Raw genomic sequence first — 27,643 nt, 5'->3', positions numbered from 1 at the left:
CTACTTGTATTTTCCAATCATTTTTCTTCTCCGGCGTAAGTGTACCCAGCATATTCAAAAGTGTCCGATTAAATCTTTCACACTGCCCATTACCCATCGGGTGATAAGCTGTGGTGCGGGATTTATCCATACCTACTAAACTACATAATTCTTTAATAATTTTACTCTCAAAATTAGCTCCTTGATCAGAATGTATCCGACTTGGTAAACCATAATGAACTATAAAATTATTGAAAAATACTTCAGCCGTTGTGCGAGCTGTCATATTCCGTGTAGGTATTGCTTGAGCATATTTTGTGAACAGATCTGTAATAACTAGAATATACTGATAATTACCTTTAGATGGTTCTAGTGTTAGAAAATCCATCGCAACAACTTCAAGGGGGTGAGTAGTTTCTATATTCACCAAAGGGGCTCGGATATTTGTAGGAGATTTTCGTCTCAAACAACGTTCACAATTCTTGATCCAAAGTTCAACATCACTTGCCATACCAGGCCAATAAAATCGTTCCCTCATTAATACCATAGTTCTATCTCTACCCATGTGACCAAGATCATCGTGAAGAGCCTGAAATGCTAATTTCCTATAATGACCTGGAAGTACGAGTTGTTCAATTATCTCCCCTTCATGTTCCACAGATCGATATAAAACTCCCTGTTTCAGCTTTAAGTGTTCTAAACGACGACATAATACTTGGACCTCTTTGTTGAACTCCTTGTCAAATGGCTTTATTCCCGACCTTAAATATTTAAGAATAGACAATATAGAGGCATCTTTTGCTTGTTCCTTTCTCCAATCACGTGGTGTCATACCATTTAGACCTAAATTTACCTCCGGCACTAATTCTGGTGATATACTTAAACATTCGGCATAATTACTCGGCTGAATAGAATTACAAATTACATGTACCTGTTCATGTGAAATATATTCCGATTCTTTATGTAATCTTGACAATAAATCGGCGTCCAAATTATTTTTCCCGGGTCTGTATTTTATTTCAAAATCATACGCAGAAAGAGCGGCGAGCCATCTATGACCTGTTGCATCTAATTTAGCGGAAGTCAAAATATAGGTTAATGGATTATTGTCGGTATACACCACAAACTTGTTCCCATACAAATAATCATGAAACTTTTCTGTAACGGCCCATTTTAACCCTAAAAATTCCAATTTATGAGCAGAATAATTTTGTTCCGATTTATTCACACTTCTGCTCGCGTAAGCCACAACTTTCAATAAATTATCTCGTTTCTGATAAAGAACTGCACCCAGACCAGTTTGACAAGCGTCAATATGTAAAACGAATGGTAACGTATAGTCACAGCTTGTAAGAATTGGAGAACTACACAAATGATCCTTTAATTCACAGAATGCATTTTCCTGCTCAATATCCCACTTCCACTTGACGGAAACATTACTTTTATTTTTCTTACCCGTTGTGGGCATCAAAATAGATAAAGGTTTTGATATTTTCGAAAAATCTTTCACAAAACGACGATAATAACCAGCAAATCCAAGAAATTTTCTTACCTCGACAGAATTCAATGGGCGTGGCCATTTTTGGATCACCTCAATTTTCTCTGGATCTGGTTCAATACCCGCTTCGGAGATAACATGTCCAACATAGTTTACACGTCTTTTAAAGAAACTACATTTATCAGGTGCTAATTTTAAATTACACTGACGTAAACGCTCTAAAACCTTATTTAAGCGCTGTAGATGCTCCTCGAATGAATCTGCAAAAATAATCAAATCATCAATATACACTACACATATCGTCAAATGAAGATCTCCTAAGCAATCTTCTAAAAGCCTCTGAAACGTCGCGGGAGAATTACAAAGACCAAAAGGAAGTCTGTTATACTCATAAAAACCAAGCGGACCAATTGTGAAAGCGGTACGCTCCTTATGTTCTTCGGCAACTTCGACCTGGTAATATCCGGACTTCATATCTAACTTTGAATAAAATTTGTTACCTGCTAAATGATCCAATAACTCATCAATTCTGGGAAGAGCGTACGAATCCTTGATCGTTCTATTATTCAATTGTCTGAAATCAGTGCACATGCGTAATTTACCGTTCTTTCTACGACAAAGTACCACGTTTGATGCCCATGGACTATGTGAATTTCTTATAACACCACATGCTAACAACTGCTTTAAATGATCTTTTACTTCAGTAAACATCGATGGAGGTATACGGCGGTGCCGTTGCTTAAACGGTTGTTCATCTATAAGTTCAATTCTGTGTTGTACTCTGGATGTATGTCCCAAGTCCAGATCATTATGTGCGAAAATATCGTCAAAACTTAACAACAGGTTCTTACCTTGAATTATCTCTTCCTCTGATAAATCGCTTTCGTCAATTTCTACTTTATTTAAGACCGAGACATTGGATCCATCTGAAGTAACTTCGTTATCTTCAATATTTACCGGCTGTAGTTCACACACAATAGCTTTGGGTGAAATAACAATAGTATTTGTAGACACATTTGAAACGTTAACTGAAATATAATCTGTATTATTGTAATCATACATCATTATGGATGGAGAAACATCTAAATCAGATGAAATACTGGAACGTTGACATGGGTGTACCATCACCGACACCTTCGGGTATCGTAACTTTTTATCAACATAACATGGTAACGTTATACGAGAATTTGGACGAACTAGTATCCTATTGACTGAGGCACTTTTCACTATTCCTAAACTGAAATCTCGTTTGACTAATTCTTTTTCTGATAAATCCATACTACGAAAAGATAAATACCAAGAAGTGGTTAATTTCGCTTTTTGGAGAAAAGATTTCCCATGTTCATCTTTACATTGTTTCATCAGAAGAGTCAATACATTTGTTCCAAGTAAAACCGGAACCAATGAATTATATCTACTCACCGGAACTACTAATAAAATACAAGTTATTGTTTCATCTGTCAATTCTGAAAACTGTAAATCTGCTTCAATATATCCTTTATACGGCAATGGTTTACCATCAGCACATTCTATATCCAACATAGTTTTAAGCGGTTGTAAAGGTAAATGTTTTAATTTAGAATTATATAACTCTTCACTTACAGTAGACACAGTTGATCCAGTATCTAAAAGTGCAGTACAACAATTTCCCTCAACTTTAACATTGGCTTCATTAGGTTCACCAACTACAAAATTCGATTTCAACGTCGCTCTGGGAAGTCTCTGCGTGGAGTACCCCAGGGCGCTTCCCTTGGCCTGAGGTTGTGAACGTTTAAAGAACGATTCTGGTTAAATGCTGCTCTGCAACCCAACCTAATATGACCGTACTGACCACAAGCCCAACACTTGGGTCCCGGTCCTTGACTACTACGCCGATTATCCCGGTTATTACTACTAAAATTATTTGACATCTCACCTCTTGAATCATTTCCTTGTGACTGCCATCGTGGAACCTTAGGTCTGTCAACTTTATAAGCTAATTGCGAAACTTGATCCTTCAATCCACTAACTTGTGAAGAAATACTGTGAACTATCCCTTTAAGTTCCTGAAATTCAGAATTAGAAGACTTTGTATGTATCATGTTAAAAGGATTTGGCTTCGAAGTAGCGGTACTCGCTGATAAGTTTCGTTGGTTAACATCATGCTCTATACGGCGAAGTTGAACACGTAGTGTGTCGAAACTTGTTGATTTATCATATTTGTGAGCAGACAAATCACGTAAGTGTGGCAACAATCCACGCCAAAATACATTCCTTAATGTCTCATCGGATTCTTTAGGATCTGGACTACCCTCTCGAGTTACTCTTGCGAATATATCTTCTAACCGGCATGCCCAATCTGTAACCGTTTCAGATGGATATTGTTTAGCACTGTAAAAGAGTCCGATTAAAGATTCTGCTTCTTCACATGTACCGTAAACACTATGCAATTTGGCTAAGACAGTTTTAACATCAACATGCGGACCTAACCGCATTATAACCTTACCGGCCTCCCCTTTAAGTGATCGGCGAATAGCCAACAGTATTACATGGTTATCATATACACCTTCTGAAATTAAACAATCTACTTCGTATCTCCAAAGGTCGTAACTAACTTCACCTTTTCCTGGTTCACCATAAAACATTGACAACTTCGGCATCGGATTAACTGGTGGTCTTGATTTAGTAGACGACTCTGTTTCATCATCCGATTTAACCGGCCACTTACCTTTAGATTTCAAAACATCTTCCATCCACTCAGCAACGTCATCTTCAGTCTTACCTATACGCTTTGGAAAAAGACCCAACTTTCTTAGTGTGTTACCCAAGACCACAACTTCTTCCTCCGACATATTCAAACCAATCAACTGACCAAACTACTCTAAACTCTACATAAAAAAAACTCCACTGTTGATAAAATAAAGACAATACAAGTTATAGTGTTACTGGGATAACTGTTATATATTTTAGTATAATGCAATGTGTATTGAATGATGTTCTAAGATTATCAATAGTTACGGAATTTTATGCCCTAACTTATTTAAACTTGACCTATTTATTTATTAGTGCTGTCAACATCCATACTTACAACCATACATACCAGGTTTACCGACACTAAAAATAAATGAAAACAAACAAATTAACACTAAATTAATCAAATTAACACTAAATTAATCAATAGTTCATAATATTAATGTTCAATATTCACTGTTACACAGTTCCAATCTTCATCCAGAATCTGTTATAATTTCAGTTCCAGTGGTTAAACACTGTCACAAAGTCACGAGAATTCAAGCTTGATGATAATGTGCATATAAATTTGAATGTCAGTAATTAAACGCCATCGGATTCACTTTAAAGTCTAACGATAAGTTAATTGAAAACTAAACAGTTCAACTTGTTACTGGTACAACCAAGAAAATCTACTCCTCCCTGGGGGCTCCATTATTGCAGACCTACCCTTTCCATCACCTGCAATGGTGTGGTAAAGTTGATAGATTGAACCTGCTTAGTTCGGGAAAATAGATTTCTTGATTGACAACACGATAAGGTTTAAATAAGTTTATATAATCCACAAATGACACATGATACAGTTTAAAACAATTAAATGAAACGCGTAAGCGCGTAGTCGATGTTGGTCGATCTAGATGTATTTCAATTCACCATAACCATTAAACACCATTTCTGTTGGTACTACACATAACTATAACACAAAATACATTTATGCTCGACAAGTTGGCCCTGAAAATACAATAGTTGCCATTATCCATATATTCGTAACCAACAGTTCTATTGGCTACACATCCTACAATTTTTACCTTACAGTATTTGAATTACATATATAATTATATATCAAACACTCATGAAACTCACAGTCCACTTGCAGTCATCTATTACAAGAAAGTTAAATTAAATAGCTTACCCATTTGTGGAAAAGAGCCGGTATTGACCTTCACTAAATCTGTAACATGTGGTACTGATGCATGCGTGTAATTTAGTTTTATCCCAGCTAAACTTCTGAATAACCAACCAGGACAAAGAATTACTAATCACCTGATAAACAATATTTCAGAAAGAGACCACCTTCAGAACTATAAAGAGTCCAACGAGTTATCCTTTCAACTATACCAAAAAAATATTAAAAGTAAACCCATATAAGAACTAAGACATTTCAACCACTAAAATAAAACACCATAATCCGGACAATACAATTCCAGACCCATACAACTGAAAATCCATCCCCCAAAACATTTTAATGAATTTACATTATCTCACAACCAAAACTATAAACTCACTTATTAAAAACTTCCAACAATCAAGACACTGATCAGGACATTCTTCACCAACATTAATTGACAGAGTCCCAAAATATGACCCTGTTACATACTTCCCCCCACCGTAAAAATGACGTCCCGTCATTTACTTACCAGTAATTAACGACAACAATGCCGTACTAACCTCTGGAGCCATTTTGCTTAAAGAACCTGAAAGATGTAATGAATGAATATAGTTAGCTTTCTCATACCAATCTGACGGATTATTAATTTGAGCCATAACAAAATCACCACTCTGCATCCATTGAGGTTGGTTACATGTTCGGCGAGGTCTTGTTTCAATAGATACATCTGCCGGTAGAGGACTTGGATTATTATCTACGGCGTCACCTGAAACATTAACTTCAATTGATTTTACCTCAGTATTTTCATTACTTACAGATGCGTCATTAGATGCCCCATGAAATATCTCGGTATTGTGATCCCCCTCAACAATATCCTCGATAATTTCATGATCACCTTCCCCTCCTCCCGTAAGAATAACCTCCGGGTAATTCTCATTTACAGGATCATTGGCTTCCACATAACTAAATTCTTCATCAGAACTTGAATCTAATTCAACACATTTTTCCGCAGCTACTTTAGACTCAATTACTATTTTTCGCTTTCTCGGTTTTGGAGTCGGAAAATACACGGGTTCAACGCTATTGATTGATAACAAATTATTTCGATGTAAAGTACGCGATCGTCCACGCCCAGACTCTGGTCTGACCACAAAAACAGGAATTTCCAAATTAGGTTGATCCTCAACAATGTAAACGCCAGGTTCCCATCGATCAGCTAATTTGTGTTTTCCCTGAAACGCTAAAGTACGTACTAAAACACGATCACCAATATCAAGACGAATACCTTTAACTTTCCGATCATATTTTGTCTTCTGTTTTTCTTTACAATTCTCTGATGATTTAATCGCTAATTCATAAGAACGTTGTAACCGTTCCTTTAACGCTTTTACATACGAATGTAATGACACATTAGACACTTCTCGACTCACTCCAAACGCTAAATCTATTGGAAGACGAGGGTGGCGTCCAAACATTAAATAGAAAGGTGAAAATCCAGTGGTTTCATGTCGTGTGCAATTATATGCATGTACAAGAGGTGCTACTTGTATTTTCCAATCATTTTTCTTCTCCGGCGTAAGTGTACCCAGCATATTCAAAAGTGTCCGATTAAATCTTTCACACTGCCCATTACCCATCGGGTGATAAGCTGTGGTGCGGGATTTATCCATACCTACTAAACTACATAATTCTTTAATAATTTTACTCTCAAAATTAGCTCCTTGATCAGAATGTATCCGACTTGGTAAACCATAATGAACTATAAAATTATTGAAAAATACTTCAGCCGTTGTGCGAGCTGTCATATTCCGTGTAGGTATTGCTTGAGCATATTTTGTGAACAGATCTGTAATAACTAGAATATACTGATAATTACCTTTAGATGGTTCTAGTGTTAGAAAATCCATCGCAACAACTTCAAGGGGGTGAGTAGTTTCTATATTCACCAAAGGGGCTCGGATATTTGTAGGAGATTTTCGTCTCAAACAACGTTCACAATTCTTGACGATTACATAATTAGAAACTAAATTATGGTAACAATAAAAAAAAAAGTTTATTGACAGCAAATAATAAAATCTCTACGTCACATAAAAAAATGGCAATCCATTCCAATATTATAACCGGCTGTCAATCATTGTCACCTGACTCGTTTTTCTTTGAATAATTAATGTGTCAATCAAAGTCAGGAAATGGGGGCGTTTTTTCTTTAAAACCACTTAGTAAATTACTTTCACGTTGACATTATATTTTAGCATACTGGTAATAATAACCATGAATGATATATAGATAACAATTTCAGACCTTCCCTTCAATTTCTGCAGTTAAGAATGCTAAAACAGATTTTACATTTGTCGCTTTAAATTATACTTTCAGTTTCAGAACACACTTCGTGTTATGCTAGGTTCCCACTGCCGTGCGATCCGCTGCGAACGCGAAGATTGACCATTCTTAGCTGATAGAGGGATTTTTATTTACTTCTCCGAAATTTCATGGCTGGATATAGGCTACGTTCTGGTACGATTTGGTGCGCTTAGATGCGATATTGCAGTGCATCTTAAACATGCATTATGCAAGAGCTAAATCGGCCTATCGCAGGTCTTTCCTTGGGTCTGAAATGTTATCACAATTGGACATTGATTAAATTATCCAGTATCCAGCCATAATCAATTCTCGATCCCATCGTTAGCCTGCGATATTTAGTGGATTTGAATACATTTTGTGATGGATAATTTAACGTAAAAATGGATAATCGAGACTTTGTTTATTACCGTACCAACATTAGTAACGACGATCGAGGCTAGCCTAAAATTAAATCACTAATATCTCGGTTCAGAATATAGCAATTTTACAAAAAAATTCAGCATATTGTCCAAGGCTGACCCCGATCACCACGATCTGGAAGCACGATTAAGTGCGATATGTCGCCTTTTGTTATGTTCCAATACGATCTGAAGCGATGATCACGATTGATAATTAATCGTGCGTTGATCGCAGAAACTTTTTGAACCGGCCAAACTTTTTTACGATCAAAAGGATTGCTACGACTGACCTCAAGATATGATAAGTCCTGATAAGATCAACACGATTACACCACAATTAAAACCACGATTTCAATCATAACGCGAATCGTGATAGTGGGAATCTAGAATTAGCAAGTCAGCGTCTTACACAGTGAGCCAACGCGACCCCAGTTACTACGGGTTACAACCTAACTATTTTAAAGATACATTATGTAAAAATTAGATAAAGAGCTAGCCATCCGTGCAAAAATAGATAACACAAATTGAATATATTGAGCGACAATATTAGACTTGAAAGGTTTGACAAGATGTGTGCATGTAACCACCGCACTGGTTGTTTGAAGCTTAGCCTCGCTTCTCCATTAAATGACCGAACCGTTGTAATCTATTTAATATCCAAGATATCCGATGGCACCGAGAGTTAATTATGGTTTTGCCATGTTAATAAATGTCTAATTAATAGTTTATATAACATATAAGGCATAAAGAAAGACCTGCAATAGGTACATTTAGCTCTTGCAATGCCTTTTTATACATGATGACAGATTAAACACGTTTTCCTCATTCCGAAAGTTCTGCTCGACTTACAGCTTGAAAAGGGCAGTCGGTTAAATTCATACCTTTTAGAATATTCAGTACGAATTGGTGAAAGTCTATGGTCAATCATTTCTAAGATTCCCAACATTTTTAATCTAACAGAGAGAACAAATCACTAGAGAGTTCGATGACAGCATCATTAAATCATTAAATTAAACAAGTCGTGTATTTTTTTAGGGAGGCATGATGTTATTAAACTCAGCGGGGTGTAAGTAATATCGTGTACAATCAATGTTCGCTTATTTGAAATCTGATGGTCATCCCATTTATTTGGAATGACTTTAACTATTTATTTCACAGAAAATCACATCTCTGTTTAATGAAGTACAAATCTTTCAGCGATTTCTTGTTCTTGTTTTTGTGTGATTCCAATCTTTGTTAATGCTTTCTCAACTCATAAAATATATTAATTTTAAATCTCTAGAATCACAAGTCATTCACACCAGAGAAGATTACGGTGGTTTTTCAATTTTTTGAACACATTGTAATTTGCAGAGTGTTTATTTTTTATTAATCGTTTTCTTCAAAATACGCATTTATGTATTAATTGTCATGTTGGTATATTTTTAATACACCGATTCGTGCTATGTCGATCAAATTGAAAAATCTGTAGTCCGGAAATTGCTTTTTACGTGAACTATCATAATTGTCTTCGGTTTGTACATCAGAAGAAATGGAGACTCTTTTGTAAGTGGAAGAACAAAGACGTTCTTGTATCCCAGCTACATGTAGCGAATACCAGTATAGATAGGGATAAGGGATTAACGCCCAGCTAACACTAAATAAGTCATTTCTAATCGTATATTTATTTCAATAATTCGGTTTGCTCTTTTAAGCAGTTGTTGTATCTGGGCCCTGTTTCACAAAAACTTAAAATCGCTAAAATAGATTTTAACTAAAATCAAAATGAAATTTTAAATTTTATACGTTTCACGAAGATCGATTGTAACTTAAAATGCAATTTTAATAGATTTTAGTAAAAATTGTGTGCGCCCGCGCAGTGCACATTTCCTGTGCGGGCACTGAGGGTGTAAGCAAGTACGTTTCGAAACTGAAAACTGTTGACAGGTTGAATTAACGGTTATAATATCAATGGGGAGAGTTTCATACGTTGTAGATATTTTGCACATGACCAGACAATCGTAGAGAGGTGAAATAAATGAGTTTATTGCGTATTATTTGTTTCGAAATGTATCGATGGGTTGGCCTTGAAATTGCAATTGAATTCGTGACCTTGGCATTTGATTTACTCGCAGGCTTCACTGGAAATAATGTCTATCGATAAACTAAATCGCTTGAATTTCGTAGTTTTATGTTATGTTGGATCACAGAAACTATTGAGAATTGTCACAAACATATGATATTTGTCACTCAAACGACTAATCTAGGCTGTAAATTGTTGTCGAATTTTACAAGTATTTAACAACTTTGAAACTAATCCAACTAGCCAATGTTCCGATGCCTAGATTTGAAATATCATCCCCATATATACTTTGAAATTACCAATGGCCAAGTGATAGTTCTTCAGGGTTGATTTGTAATTAATAACGCTGTAGAATGACAAATTTAATTACATTGGAAGCTGTATAGGGATCAAATGAAACCCCGTTGGCAATAAAAAGGACGGGAAGTGCTATAACTAGGGAGTATTGTGAGATGATAGCATACGAAATATCGTTAACAGGTCAAAACAAAATGGCAGGTGATAAACTTTGTTAATACTGTAATATATAGTCAAACAGTAGTAAGAAATTTTATTGTAATCCCTTCAAGTGCCTGTGTTTGCATATGGCATGTCTAGTATTATAGGCCTTTAAAGTTTAGGCCTTCTAATACCAAGAAGCTGGCCATTTTAAACGAAGATTTTTTTATATATAAGAGTGCCTTTCCTTCTATGACATTAATTAGATATGAAGTGCGTTCAGATTTTCTTTTAGTAATTATTTGAAAATAGTATAATTTATACTTGAATCATATGGTAATATATAAACAGTAACAAAGGACTTTGTTTACTGGGGTTTTGGGTGGTTTTTTTTTTTGGTTGGTTTTTTTTCTTTGAGGTTTCAATTTTGGGCGTCATCTAATTGTTTAAATTGCCTTACAATAAAATAAACGGGTGGAGATTTAAGTTTTTGTGAAACAGGGCCCTGAAGAATAACAGTCGGATTAACAACCAACCTACTACAATAATCTTTGAATGACATTCAGCAATTGAACATAATATAGCACAGCACAGTTCTATGGAACTGTGTTGTGTTGTAATAGATTTATAACACAACACAGTTCTATATTTGTTCTTCCTTAAGTATGTGTCATAGTCTATTGTTCTATAAATCTATTACAACATTACGGTATTAACCAGGGGCCTGTTTCACGAAATTTTAACTAAAGATAAAATCCAAATTTTAGTAGATATTTCAATTTTGATTGGCTTAGCACTAAAATCAATCTAATATTATCCAATCAAATTACTAAATTTGGATTTTATCTTAGTTAAAATTTCGTGAAACAGGTCTCAGAGCTCTAAATGTTAACGTTAAAGTGTATAATGACAATCGCAACTAAATTATGTCACAACCCGCGAAATTCATTATGAGTGATTAACGATTGTTTCAGGAATATGAGTGGGAGTGTGACTTGAAAGAGAATTTCGTCATCTACTATCAAATTTTAAGGATTTTTTAAATCGATACTACGCTATATGACATTATGCAGAAGATAATTTGAACGTAATATATACTAGTATGGAATAAAAGTCTTATAGAACCACGTTGTTTTATTTGGAATTAAACGGAATAATGTTATATAGTGCAACAAGTCATTTAACCCAGATTCTGTTACCAATTTATGAGACCAAGTTTTTGAGGGGTGTTTTCGAGATATGGAGGGTCCAATGTCTACAATTGGGGGAAAATGTGATTATGTTGACATAAATGATGACCATGTCATATATTAATAAAACATAAATTTCTAAGACTGCCCATCTCTAAATAAGTGTTTATGGTGGGGAGGGGGGGTAAAATTGGCGGGAAATGAATTCAAGTCGATTTAAAAGATGATTTTCTTAGAGCTTGATGAAACATCTCTAAATATGTTTATAAGATTCCATTGCGGTTTCTCGTTAGCTTTTTCGTTCAGTACCTATTTCGTCATTCAATATATTAAATTATAATGGCACTTTTCAAGCGATCTCGAAATGTACATAAAATACACAGTAAAGAGAGAGAGAGAAATGGGGTTTAACGTCCACTCGACACAAACTAGGTCATTTCGGGACTAACATATGGTTTAATTTTATTTCAGTGTACCATACATACACTGGGAATCTTACACACGTATTTAGAGATGTGCAGCGGAACTAAAAAGTAATGTTTTTACCAAGCTCCAAGAAAATCATCATTTAAATCAACATGAACTTATTCCTGTCGGAGCCACGGTGGCTAGGTGGTTAAGACGCTGGCTCACTAGCCTGGAGGTCGGGTGTTCGATCCCTGCATTGGCCGAGAAAGTTTATCTGGATTTTCCGACGTGGTTTCCGACGGAGGGCCTGACAAGGGCAACTGTCTAGTCCTTCGAATGAGACGAAAAACCGAGGTCCCGTATATACATTGGAATGCGCGTAAAAGATCCCTTGGCAGTTGGAATTCGATATAAGAGTAGGCGATAGTGCCGCTGCCCGGGCAAAATTTCCCTCACAGCACACTGTACACGCTCACCTGCTACCCCCACCCTACCTCCCCACAAATAAAACTAGTTGTCCAGGGGACAGTCCTAGAAATTTATGTTTTATTAATATATAACATGATAATCAGTTATGTTAACATAGTGACATATACCCGGATTCGGAATCTACGCAAAAAACTGGTCTAGAAAAACTTGGTCTCATAAATTCACAGCTCGGGTAGCCAGATCCCCCACACCCCTTTAGCCACCGGACTAAGGCGGCGTCGACTGCAAATGGTGAAAGAGTGTTGTTTTTGGTTTCTACAACCGTTTTTCTAAGGATTTAGCGGTAAGTTACCATTTGTAAGTTTCTTTAGACATTTTATACGCCTGCATTTTCATGTGGACGCATTATGCCGTCGTCATGTCCGTCCGTTCATAATTTGTTTGTGGCCACAAATATCGGCCTTTCTCCCAAAGATCTCGGTTTCTTTCGATATTGGCATGTATCGGACCATAACTTCATGGATTATGGCCCCTGATTGTACGAAAAATTACGTTTTTAGCTTGTGTACACTCTAGAGGTCACTATTTTCATCCGATTTGGATGAATCTTGGCCTATGATTGTACGAAAAATCGCGTTTTTAGCTTGTGGTCCCTCTAAAGGTCACAATTATTATCCGATTTAAAAAAAAAAAACGTTTGAATATGTCACCATTACACCGTAGTGTCGGTTGAGTTCGAATTTCGTGAAAATCTTACAAAAACTGCCGGACAAAACGGCAGCCCCACGTACGCAAATAGTGTAAAAAAAATATGGTATATCAAGGTTGTGGACCCTCCAGAGGTCACAATTTTGACTCGATTTGGATGAAACTTAAACTACGTGTTTATAACCCAAAGATCTTGGTTCCTTTCGATGTTCGCGCATATCGGATCGTAACGTCCAGAATTATGGCCCTTGATTGTACGAAAAATCGTGTTTTTAGCTTGTGGTCCCTCTAGAGATCACAATTTTTACCCGATTTAAAAAAAGACATTCTAATATATCACCGTTACACCGTAATGAAGGTTGAGTTCGAACTTCGTGAAAATCGGACCAAAACTGCCGGACAAAATGGCCGCCCCTCATTGGAAATAGTGTAAAATTTTGAGCCGATGTTGATAAAACTTGAAATACGTGTCAAAGATCTTGGTTCCTTTCGATATTCGCACATATCAGGTCGTAACGTCCTGGATTTTGGCCCCTGATTGTACGAAAAAACGCTTATGTTTTTAGCTTGTTCTCTATCCATCTCTTGCAAATGTGGGCGTATCTTACCTGGCAACCGCTGGAATTTTATAATATACATTTGTTAGGCTGCAAATAACTGACGAAAATACGTCCGAAGTAAAATAAACACGATCTAACCATTCTAGGCCTATAATATGCTTTTTTCTAATAATAACAATAACATGTCAATCAACATCATGTTTTTATCTTCATTACTCTTGCTTTATTTGGATTTAATACTTATAAATGTTATTGACATCAATTATCAGTGGCGGTTCTAGTTGGAGGCCTTGGCATCTGATCCCCTCATGTCGGTATAATAGTTTAAAAACTCACCTACTGTCTGTTCCAGGCGACACTACGACTCGAAAATTGCTTGCTATTTCTTCAATTTTTAATTAAAATGGTTAAAATTTAACGACCTACCTGAAATTGTCACCCCTTTACTTTCTACCGCACGTTAACTAATTTCAGACCAAGCTATATAACCTTTCTGTCTTGAAAAATCGTTGTTTATTTCTTTCGCGGTAATGAAGACAGCCATGCTTGACCTAGTTATTTGGAATAAACCAAATCGAACAGGGGTGTGGATTTGACTTGGGGTTGTTTCGTCCTACTTGCATGTTTAAATAGTTGTTTAGGCTCAGTAGAATATAATTTGCTTTATGAGCTATTTACGGGAGGTAATATAAATTTGCTATTTGGTTTCAGACCACCGTTGTTTACTCCACTGCCATAGATATTTAATTGGCGGCCCCAGTCCTGTGGCTTTTGGAAATTGATATAAACTACATACAAAGTTTGACTCCATATTGTAGTGACACGTCATGGAAATTTGGAAGTAGGCTAAATGACAATTCAAACGAATTGTCTATCTGGCTTTAGAATAATAGATATATAACTGTCGATTTTATTTGGCTTTGTACGACTTTTAATACTATTTTCAGACCGCCAAATCGTGGTCTTGTAGCACTTTTAAGAAAGATATATACCTTGGTGGACCACCATAGTTGGCAATATATTGATAGAGTTTTCTTTTCTTTTTTAAAAGTTTTAATCCAATTGTAAGGGGGCGCTCCTAAGGTATTTTTATACCATGGAAAACGCATCACTTAGTTTTTCGTATAACAAAATGATCCTGTAAACATATCTTATTTATTTTGCTTCTTATTGTGAACAATATTCAAATGGGAACACATCAATAACAACACATTTGTACACTTATGGATGTTTAATCTGTAATCAACGGTACAAAGTACGACACAGATGTGTGTCCTCCACGTGCTCTTACGCACTCTGTGCAGCAACGTCCCATGGAATTTACCAATGTTTGAAAGAAGGCCTTGGGCAAATTGCTCCATGCTTGGACAAGAGCAGCTTCTAAAGCAGCAATGGTGTGCATCTGTGGTCTCCGATACAGACGGCGTCCAATCTCATCCCAGACATGTTCTATCGGTGCCATGTCCGGAGACATGGCTGGCCAGTCCAAGACATTGATGTTGTTAGCAGCCAGGTAGTCCATACTAAAACGGGCGGTATGCGGACGTGCATTATCCTATTGGAAGTGCTGACATTGTGGGTGCGCTCGAAACATCGGAACAACAATTGGTTGCAAGACATCATCACGGTAGGCTACAGCATTAACGCGACCCCTGCAAATGTGTAGGGCGGTTCGGTGATGAAATGTGAAGCCTCCCCACACTATTACACTTCCCCCATCCCATCGATTCGTTTAGAAGACGCAGCAGTCTGCAAGACGTTCCCCAAGACGTCTCCACACACGTTGACGGCCATCAGCGTGATAAAGATGAAAGCGACTCTCATCACTGAAGAGCACACTTTGCCAGTCTACTCTTCTCCATGTCTGGTGTCCTTGAGCCCATATCAAACGCCCATATTAGGTCGTCGTGCACAGAGTCCTACTTCTCTTAGACGACGTCTTGCGGTGTTGGCACTAACTGGTCCTTGTCTTCCGACGACTGCTGCACCTGTTCGAGTCGCTGGGCGGAATCTGTCACGCAGATGAGTGACCCGGATGTAGCGGTCTTGAGCCTGGGTTGTAACGCTTGTGAACCAGGACTTACACACAATGCTGCATGTGAATATTTTTTTTTTATGTGCATCTCGTGCAATTGTTTGTGCACACGGGCCGATATTTTTTGCGTTTGGGAGCATTGTGTGAAACAATAGTTCATAGTATTGCATAATATTATACATACAAAACCACCTAGTAATAAAATATTTGGGAAAAAAAGTGATGCGTTTTCCATAGCGCTCAGTATATATAGCCTACTCTTTTTCTTGTTTGATTTTGTGAAATGTCCCTAAGCAAGTGATAATATGACAGAAAACGGAACGGCGTGTCAACTCCTGATAGATCAAGGGCACGTAAATGCGTGTGTTCAGACCACGGGTGTTTTTTTTTTGTTTTACATTTTATGTATTCTTTTTGATTCATCTTGAACTCAATTCAATTTCTGCAAGTCTACCTTTTAAACAAGAAAACGGAAAATAAACTGTTTTACACAAATTCACAGAAAATTCCCCGACTATATATACAATATATATTACAGAAGTTGTCTGGCCTACATTCACGCTATATCTATCAGATAATTTATGCACAATATCTACACACTTCACCACACTTGCGCTTACTTCAATCTCTTTCCCTGTACTTTCACATGCATCCACCTTTCACACAAATCACAGCCCACCCAATCCACAATCGCATCCGATTCACTTCCCGGTGGGTTCTCATAATCTCATACACTACACAGTTTATATCATCATCACTCGAATCTTCATTCGCAACAACACAGCCATCAATATTCTCACCAACATTTTCACTATCACACTCTCCACTGAAATTGTCGCCCAAATCCTCACTCTTACACTCATACTCGCTGTCACTCCCGAACGAAATCACGACTGGTGGTACTTCCTCATTCAATCTTCTAGCTTCCCAAAACCGATCCTCCACCTTGTCTATGACGTGTTGACATTACTTAGCCCAGTCTAGTTGTCACACTAACCTTGGCCTCCAGAAACAGACGCTTAACGTCTTTGATTTTAAAATTGGTGTTTCTTCGGGCGACAAAGGCCTTTTCTTGTGCTAAAATTAAAGTACCCACCTTCTTATATACACACAGCATCGTCAACTTCCAAATGCATGTGATGAAAGGATGATCCATTATTCAAGGAATTATATTTTCTACGATTCATTTTTTTCTATCTGCTCTACGACAATATCTGAAACAAATCTTGTGTGCCTTTGGAACGCAAATATAAATAAAAATAGATACCGTTAATCAAAACTATTTTAAGTCCATAAAATTATAAGATATCGTACAAATTTACACTTTATCAGAAAGGTTACCATGCCATCTAATGCTGAAAATAAGTGTTCTGTGAGGAATATTTTAGGAGACATGCAATACTATGAATATCTCTAAGGAATATTAAAATACCGGTAACCAAATAAACCTACACACACACACACACACTTACGCACACCAACACCCCTTGCATTGCCGCAAAACAAACGGGCGAATCCTCCCGCATAAATATTATTAACCGAATGCACCCGATTTGTGGAATACTTTATACCCCTACCTGATATACGAGTGACCCAACTTACGCAAGCGCAGTGATAATGTTTATGTTCTGAGAAATTGATTAGTGTCGAAAAATGTGAAATTTACAAGAGAATAAAGGATTTTATCGAATTTATAAACGTTAAGGTTCGACGAAGAAAGTAATGGGGTGACAATTCAAGGTAGGTCGTGAAGTTTTAACCATTTTAATTAAAAATTGAAGAAATAGTAAGCAATTTTCGAGTCGTAGTGTCGCCTGGAACAGACAGTAACCCTCGATCAATACTAGTGAGTTTTAATCGTCTAAAGGATAGAGACTTGGTTTTGGGTACTGGTCGTAAATATGTGAAGTCAGCTGTGAATTCTCAGATTGGAATAGGGGAAGATTTTTCCAGTCGGGTGAGAAGCATTCGTAGGGCTCTAATACCAAAGTTAAAAGAAGCCAAAAGCAACCTTGTTTATCATCGGTAAATCGGCACAGTACAGAAATCATTTAGGACCATCCAGTTTAAAGGTAGTTTCTTAGAATATAGAAGGCATGCATTCTAAATTAAGGAGTAATATAGACGATTGCAGTAAAGTGGTTTTATTTAATTTATGGGTATTTTAATATCGTCACAATGCTAATTTACACATCACTGCATCTTTAAACTATCCTGTTCTATACACTCTTCTGAAAGGTATCCAGTTAGTTCGAGTTCACTGATAGTTTATTTCAACTTTGACCTGAACTGTTCTTAGTTTTGTTACATCATCACCATGGTCACTCTTAGTACTGATTTCATGAAGGACAGGGACTATTTTCATTCTCCTTTTAAAGTTTGGTCTGTCTTTAGTTTTATAGTTTTGATAGTTGAATATTCTTCAATTTGATATAATTGTGACATTTGATATGATCTGGTGCAGTTGTTTTCAGTAAAGTTGGAGTAGTAGAATTCAGAGGTGTGTGTTAACTTTCAGATGTTTTATATTTCCTAAGTCTTTGTTAAAGTGGCGGCCATGTTAGTTTTTAGTAAAGTTGCCATAGAAGTTTATATTAATCTGGTTTTGTTAAATGCATTCTCCAAATACATCGCATATAGTTAATAATTTTAACGCTATTTAAAGCATTTCGCTTTAAATATACATTTATTACCTTTTCACACAACTTATATTTCGTTTTAAATATACATTTATTACTTTTTCACACAACTTATATTTTATTACAGACTTTATAAATGTACTTCACCTTTTTGCAAGTCTGATTAGCCAGGAAAAACCCTTTTCGGGGTAAGATGTTATTGTATTTTATAAATTAGCTTTATAACAATTAAGAGTAGCCTACTAGTATGTACAATTCATACAGGGTATTGAGAACTGCTTATCAGAATCAATGTAACAGTTTACTAGCTTTTAAATTAAATATGTAATATATTATTTTACATCATAACTATGTGTATATGCTTTTATATTACTTGTATAGCCTTGTTACTCACTGTTTCTATTTGTATACTTTCAGCAGGGCCGTAACTAGCTCAGAGCAACGAAGGGGTGTGGAAGTGTTCTCGGGGGTGCTGTAAAATTGACGGACAATGTATATCTATTGTTTTTATGGTCGACAAATCTTTCACAGGGTGGGGGGGGTGCGAAACTTTTTGCAGCCCTCCCCCACCCCTAGTTACAGACCTGACTTTCAAGGATTTGTTTTACTATCATAGAATAAATAAATCATTAGAACTGAACCCTTGTGTGGTCATCTTTGCTACAATAACTTGACCCCCTACAAAACTTTTCATAAACCGCAAGATGATTTTAGTGAACTATTTACCGATTACTTTAGCGTATCTTTGCTTTAGTGTGTTACGTTTAATTTTCAATGTACGTGACAAGGGGTAGGGTCGCCTGACCAACCTCGTGGGTTTTCTCCGGGTCCTCCGGTTTCCTCCCACTGCTAAAGACCCCTACGCACAAGCGAATTATTGAAATAAAAGCCCAAGCGAATTATTGAAAAAAAAGCGCATGCGAATTATTGAAATAAAAGCGCAAGCGAATTATTGAAATAAAAGCGCAAGCGAATTATTGAAATAAAAATGAACCGTGTGTTAGTCCGGAAATGACCTAGTTTTTGTCGAGTGGACGTTAAACCCCATTTCCCTCTCTTTTAATTTGCAATGAGACGTCTTCAACATGATGAACGTCTACGTGCTATTGGCATTCTTAATGTGTCACAGTCTGTGATCAGCAGACTGTAGAACCGGTACCAAACACACACAATGTTGATGATAGACCTCGTTCAGGTCGTCCTGGAGCCACTACACAAGCCCAGGATCGATACATTCGTAAACGGGTCCTGCGAAATCGAGGACAACGGCCAATCAGCTTTCTGTAAACTTGTACCAAGTTACAGGAATTCGAGTTACACCCCAAACGATTAGAAATCGGCTACATGCAGCTCATTTGCATGCGCGAAGACCGCGTGTTGGCAAACAGGCGTCAATGGTGTAGACAGCGTAGAAATTGGGGTAATTGTCGATGAGCGCGTCTAATGTTCTCAGATGAGTCCAGATTTACTCTGGATTTCACCGATAGGCGTGCTCGCGTTTGGGGGCGTGCAAATGAGCGTCATGCTAACGTTAATGTCAGACGTGTACTGGCAGAACGGACTTGCATATTGTTCAAGGAAGGGTCACTGGTGTGTACTACCGTGACCACATCCTGGCACCGATAGTTCTGCCCTTTGCTCAACGTGCAAGTCGACGTTTCATCTTTCAAGATCATAATGCCCGTGCCCACCGCGCTCGTGTCGTAAATGACTACCTCCAGTGTCACCATATTGTCCATATGCCTTGGCCAGCCATGAGTCCTGACCTTTCCCCTATAGAGCATGTCTAGGACATGATCGGGAGACGTGTTCGTCAACGTCAACCGACAACACTGCAAGAATTGGCCGTGGCACTGCAAGATGAGTGGGTCAGATTGTCCCAAATCGTGATTGGACGGTTGATTAGGTGAATGCCTCTTTGCGAGTGAAATGGGGCCGTCAGATAAGCCGTCCATATGAACTGTTTATGTTCATGTGTAGGCAATTGACCTGTTATTAACATACACTGGTTACCTCTAATAAAAACAGCAGTGGATTTCCGCAGTTTTGTATTGTTTCTGAATATCCCCCCTTTTTTTAAAGAGTATATATGGTTAAAAATATCTAACAAATCTTGGATGCGAAAAAAATCTGATTATTGGTGCTGTGTTCATTCCACCAGAGAGGTCAGTTTACTACAATAATAAAGATGTGCACTGTGGTATTGAATTAGTCGAAGCTGTTGTTTATGAGATTAAAAATAAGTAGCCAGTTAGTGATGTTGTGGTTATTGGAGATTTTAACGATCGGACAGGCGAACTCGGCTTTATTCGAAGTGAAGATACTGATCATGTTCCGAAACTCAGGACATGCTATGACTTTGGGAGTGAAACGATTGTGGTTATAGACATACGCACAAGTAAAGATAAAATTAATAATTTCGGAAAGGTACTCGTAAACCTTTGAAAATCGCCTTATTGCACACAGTAGCTATAGCACTAATCGTATCCCAAAGACGAGACTATTATCTTGCATAGATTTTGAGAATTAAATTTTCCAAGACCTCATAAAATGGGTAACAAAATAAGTATACTGTGTAGAAAAAAGCAAGTTAAAAGTTTGATATACCTATATACAGGGTGACACAAAAAAACGTTCATCAATAAAAATCGAATAACTTCCAAAATTTTATTTGATTAACACAAAAATTCAGCTATATTAGGTTAAGTCTATGCAGCAGACATCTCTAAAGTTTCAAGTCTGTACCACAAAAACTTTGTTTAACTGGTGCTAAAAAAATGTGCTCTAAATTAGCTCCCCGGTGCTGCAAGCACATTTGGATCCGACGGGAAAAGTTCTCGATGACCCTCACACATTCTTCCCTTGGGATCGCTTTTATTGCTGCTGTGATTGCTGCCTTCAGATCAGGGATAGTCTGGGGGTTGTTGCCATACACCCTGTCCTTAAGGTATCCCAACAGATAAAAATCTGGGGTGTTCAAGTCCGGTGAATGCGGCGACCACTCGGGGTCACACCTGCGGCTGATCAGTCGGTCAGGGAAACGCTGCTGTAGCCATGCCAATGATTCGTTTGAGGTGTGGGGGGTGGCACCATCCTGCTGGAACCACTGGAGGTCCCTGACGACCCCTCTTCGTTATTCAAGTTTAGGTGATGAACGCTTTTTTTTGTGTCACCCGGTAAATGACCAAATATTTAACAATATACAATATAAAGGCTGGACACGACAAATTTTGACTATATTGTGTAATTTTAGCTGATTTCAAAATTTGACAGATCAATTTATACAGTGTTTTATAAGGTAGTGTCCTGCCTTAAATGTAGTTTAGCATCAAAAATACGTGGAATCTGTAAATATTATGATTTTATGCGCTCGCAAATCACCAAAAGTTAAAAAAAAAACCGCCAAAACATTGACTGCCATTCACCACCATTCTATAGCCGCAAGTTTGTTTCTACTGAGCGAGGCCATTCTATTAATAGACTCGTATAGGCTGAGCACTTTCTAGTATTAAAGTATCAATCTATGTTAGTGCCCAACGTGTGATGTTGTTTGTACTTCCAATTAACTCGTAAGGGGAACTTAACGAACAACCCACGGTAAGTCGTTTCATTACAGAAGAACGTGACTTTAAGTAATTTTAATATGAAGTGTGTGTTCTATTCAACCGTTATGCGAAATCAAGCGCGTTGAGAACTTGGATATTTTTTTTAAGAATTCGTCATTTTGTCTAGTTTATCAATGTCTATACCCAATATAAATACCCGACTTCCGGTTAGCAATGCCAGCAAAGTAAACTTGGCGTCCCGTTTCGGTGGTACGTTTTGTTCCAAGACAGTATATAATAGTAAAAAAAAAAGAAAAAAGGTCAACGAGTATAATTTTGAATGTTTGATTTGTAAGTGTTGTAATAGCATAAATGGCGTTAATATGTATAAATGTGTTGGTGTTATGTGTACACTAATGAGAAATGTGGGCGAATAGTAGTGAATGTTAAAAAACCAAGATTTTAATCTTAGTTCATTAGTTACAATTCGCTACGAATAATCTTTCATTCTCGTTTCAAATGGATTTCTTGGGTGGATATTGCTTAAATAACCAACTTTTAACAATTAAGGAAGCAGTAGCGGTAAAGTAAAGGGGTGTTACAAACATTCAGAATTTAAATGTAGAGTTTTACATTAAAAGTGCCCACTAGCCATCCGGGTATTTATGTACTTAATAATCGAATCCCTATAGTATCCGGATAATCGTGTTTTTAAGCATGCAGTATGCAGTGTCATGTTTATCATATCACTCATGACCTGTATTGAATCACTCGTCTGGAAAATGGCGCATGTCTTTACTTTATATCGTTTAATTTGCATCTGATATATACGTTTGTTGTTTGTGGTGTCTGTATATTGTATCTTGTCCGTAGATATGTCTTGTATATTTGTGTGTGTGTGTGGCGCTTGCGCGTAGGGGTCTTTAACAGTGGGAGGAAACCGGAGGACCCGGAGAAAACCCACGAAGTTGGACCTTGTCACGTACAACCGGGATTCGAAACCACGCCAGTTGACTCAATGACAGACCTTATGATACAGCGCGCACGTGCTAACCATTCAGCCATCCACCCCCCGAAGAATATAGAAAGCTTGATCTCGCTTTAACTCAGTACATTTGATCAAGTCCTTCGCGTAATACCCTGCATAATTTAACACGAAGTCTTGCGCATTCCAGCTAAAATATCTACCTGTGATAATCGAGTTGCAAAGTTCAGGGTTCGTTCAATGTCAAAGTTTCCGTGGGGGTCGCCATGTTTGATTTGATCGTGTTTGTGTCACCTCTGATTGGACGCTATCGTTCACGTGTCTGCGTTAAAGGGAGGTAACGTAGCTATAAGTTCGGGAATTGCAGATCATTCTAGCAACGTCTAGATGTTGTAAAATCCCGCGGTCGTTACTTTAGGAACATGTATTCATATAAGCTCTATTGATACATGTATTGGTATGCATAAAAAAGCGATGCTTTGAATTCTAGAGATTTAATATTCCATTGAGAGCCACCCGGTTAATACAATGGATATAAAATGGTAATATTTATCGTTCTTCTTGCCTGTATATAGCATTATATCACATCCAATTACAATGTATATAAAATAAATAACAAATTTCATTTTTGACAAATTAATCTATAGCTAGCAGTGCTTTGAATAATGTGACGTAAAAGGGCATAGTAAGATAAACATCTCATCCGTCCACATGTTACAGATTACCTGTAGACATTTATTCACAGAAACTGTATTTGAGAACACCTTCTCCATAAAAATACAATACATGACATGTACATAAACCACAATCAAAAGTTTAGCATTTCATTCATTCATTCAGAATCTCTTAGAATCTTTGGGAGATGTCGAGGAAGTTATGGACTACAGAAAAAATATTCTTCAGAATTTTTTTAGGTCTTCAGTTTCAGATAATAGATTTCGAGGATTTTGATAAAATGTGGAAGTTTGGTTATTGTTCCAGATTGTATATCAGAATGTAAGGGGCAGTTTATAAGAGTCTTCAAAGGCGTGACCACAATTGCAAGTAGGGCTGTCAGAAATGTGTCTGAGAAAAAGATGTCCGTTCAAATCACTGCAAGAGAGTCGAAGGCGAGAATGGTGAATTTGATTTTTCCTGCTGCCAGAGTAGTAAGTTTATAAAGGTAGCCGAGTTGAGATTTAAAAGAGAATATACAGTAGTAGGTAAATTTCTGGTAGAAATACCGAGTTGATTCCATTGATCCATTCTCTAATTGTATAGATGGGATCAAAGAAGAAGTAGGCTAAATAAAGAAGTTCTGGGGCATTATGTGGCTGAAATAATATCATACAACCCAAGGTTAAAACAATGAAACATTAAGTTTGGTATGCTATAATGTTGCTAATTTTGCAACTAGTGCCTATAGCTTCCCTTTTAACGGATTTAACCAACAAACGTAAACTAGCTAAAATTCTTTGCTTTCTGAACGTGTAAGCACCCATATTGACAACAAGATCCATTCACAAACAGGTGTGTGTGGGAGGGGGGTGGGTGGGCATGCGATTATCTGAAAATCATGTTTTTTGTTTGATGTCGGTTATATAAGTTGGATGTTATAAATCTGTGAGTTACCCTGAAGTTTAGTGTGGCGCAAGCGATATGTCTGATATCTACATTTGGGCGCGAGTGTTTGACTCGGTGTTTGTCGAGAAAGCTCATCGAGATTTTCAGGCGTGGTCCCCACTTGTCATTGGTGTAGGACGGAGGACCTGGTAAGGGAAACATAGTAATTCGAATGGGTCAAAAACCGGGGCCGTGTGTGCAAATTGGCGCGCACGTAAAAGAACCCTTGACAGTTGGAATTTGAAATAAGAGTAATACATAACACAGCTGTCCGTGCCGTTTTTTTTTGTTTTTTTTGGAATATAAAAATGTTTATATAAAATCTGTAATTGGATTAAGCCGATAGCCTGTATCGTTTTAATACAGTCCCGCAATATACGTAAAGAAACCTTGCAAGAATTGTGAATTTAATAAATGAAATTGTCGAATTAAAACCCACGCAAGGATGCAGACATGCCGATTTATATTTTGTTGACGAATACCAGAAGATAAGATTTATACATAAGGGGATTTCCATTTTGTTTTGGAGGGTTATGGTATTAAAAATTAATTATCTTATTTTATTAAAAATAATCTTAAGCTGGTTGTGCTTAATCTCGCTTAGACATCAAACAACATAAAGATTTTTACATTGTCGGTTAATCACTTTTGTAAAGCAGATCATATATATTAGACTATTTGTAAATGTATGTTATAATCTGTAATCACCTTACTTTGAGTAAAAATAAACTAATTTAAATGAATTGTCCTCGGAGTGAACTGTTTCTTTGATAGCCTTCTTACTTATTTAATATTTCCATCAAACACAAATTCAGCGCATATATAAAATTATATTGGGAATTGATGTGAGTTATATTCTTTTAATAATTTCAAATATCTATTTTAATAAAAAAAAATTACAAATTAAGTTCATACTATATTTAAAGCAGGCCCAGACACTCTGGACATGTCCCCGGACACATTCACTATTATATTTCTACCATGGTTTGGAATTACTTTGACGTCTGCAAGATTGTTTCACGGGTATTTGTGGGGTATTTTTTTCGTTATGTCTAGGACATGACACGATTCGGAAGTTGTAGATGAGAGTTGGGGACTTTTGCGTACGGAAACACTTCACTAATTAATATCCAGATCAAATTGTGAAATTAGTAATCCCAGCATTAGAAAATGAAATGGGGTTTAACGTCCTATTTTTTTTTTCCTGCACACGGACTGGACTAATGGTAAAAAAGTGAAAGCATGCTTGCTATCATCTTGTAACTTCTTGATGTTTTCCTTTAATGCCCATGTCTCCCTTATGATTTTAAGTGTAGCAGCCTGATCACCCCATGCCAGTGCGCCTGTTACAAACTACTGAGCGGCCTGAGCCCTACCAGTAAATTATGTCCATGTGTGAAGTTAATCAATCAGTTTTTGTCAATTAAAGTTCCCTTTTCCCTGGTTTTCTACAAGTTGGGCCACCCTGTAGAAAATACGTGGAATTACATGTGTCATTCTAGAGAGGTCTGTCAGTGGTATCCCACTGCAGAAATGAAATGGGGTTTAACGTCCTATTTTTTTTCCTGCACACGGACTGGACTAATAAAGTGTAAATGCCATACAGTGTGCTAAGAGGGAAATTTTGCCCGTGCAGTGGCACTAAGCCTAATCTTTTATTGAATTCCAACTGTCAAGTGTTCTTTTACGCGCACACTAACGATTACACGGGACCTTGGTGTTTGTCCCACCGGAACGACTAGACACAGACCTCCCAGCATTAGGGCTAAGTATGATATTATACAACACGAACTCCCCTTCGCTGTTTTTGTTACTTTCATTTTTATTTCCATCAGTGGGTAATTGTATGGACCTCAGACCTCTCAAACAATCTATATTAATAAATATATGAAACTGTCTTAACATGTTTATATAGTTATTAAATCACAGGATATTACACGCCTGCTCTACCAAACAGAACATTTTATTCTGGAACTTCATTCGAAAATGACAGGTGCGTTAGAGAAGAAATCTGATTAAAACACAGATCCTATTTCGTTTCGTTTTTTATAGTTCAAAGTTTCGTTTTACTTGTCTTTACTACACTAGGATCTGGAAGAGTTGCCATAGTGTCAAAAGCCGCTCGTACGACCCTGACGCCACCTTCCATTACAACCGGTCAGATCTTCATGTACTGTCAGCCATCGAAAGTATAAAAAAACAAACGAAATATATATCTGTATTTCAATCAGATTGTCAGAGAAGGGTCTGGCCTCGATCGCTGCAGCCTAAACCAATTTTGACACTATGCGTTGTCGTGGAAGTGCTATCTGATTAAAATACAAATCTATCTTTCGTTAGCTTTTTATACTCTCCATAGCACCTACTAGATAAAGATCTGACCGATAGTCTAACTAAATTTTATGCTTTAAAAAACGAAACGAAATACGATATGTGGGGTTTTTTTTTAATCAGATTGGTCAAAGCTGGGAGACTGGTATGATCAAGACTAAGAATACTCCCACAACATTTGATATAGACGTAGGGTTACAGATATTATTATAAAACACAATTGTAATCTATATTTTTGTTATTAACTTAAACTTTTATTGGCGATATATGTGACAAGAGAAGAAATAAAGAATCACCCTTCTACATCATCAATAACAATATTGTTCAAACATTGTCAGTAAATGAATGTTTATCGAGAATAAGACTCCCTGGAGTAATCATAATTACTGTCTTGGATAAAAGATGTCCCTGGTTCTTAAGATTCTGCAAGGTAGAATATATCTAATCAAGAACAGAATAACATGCAATATCAGTTTATCTTTAAGTCTATTCTAGTTAACGTTTTTATAATTTGAATAATAGAATGACATTTATTGTGATTGAATTACGGTATGTATATGTAGCCCAATCTTACTGTCTACAATGAATCTCCCGATCA

The 27,643-nt window shown here is 37.0% G+C and overlaps 1 long non-coding RNA gene across 2 annotated transcripts; it reads left to right on the top strand.

The window, feature by feature from the left end:
* The first annotated feature begins 17,561 nt into the window (after window positions 1–17,561).
* LOC126827059 (uncharacterized) lies at window positions 17,562–19,174 on the top strand. Of its 2 annotated transcripts, none has more exons than XR_007682553.2 (3): window positions 17,562–17,683; window positions 18,710–18,770; window positions 19,000–19,174. It is a non-coding gene; the product is annotated as an uncharacterized LOC126827059 (long non-coding RNA). The 2 variants fall into 2 exon arrangements; XR_007682552.2 differs by lacking the exon at window positions 17,562–17,683 and adding an exon at window positions 18,286–18,443.
* The last annotated feature ends 8,469 nt before the right edge of the window (window positions 19,175–27,643 follow it).

The sequence above is a fragment of the Patella vulgata genome, chromosome 7 (assembly GCF_932274485.2).
Source record: "Patella vulgata chromosome 7, xgPatVulg1.2, whole genome shotgun sequence".
NCBI lineage: Eukaryota > Metazoa > Mollusca > Gastropoda > Patellidae > Patella > Patella vulgata.
This window is presented reverse-complemented; position numbering and strand designations above follow the sequence as displayed.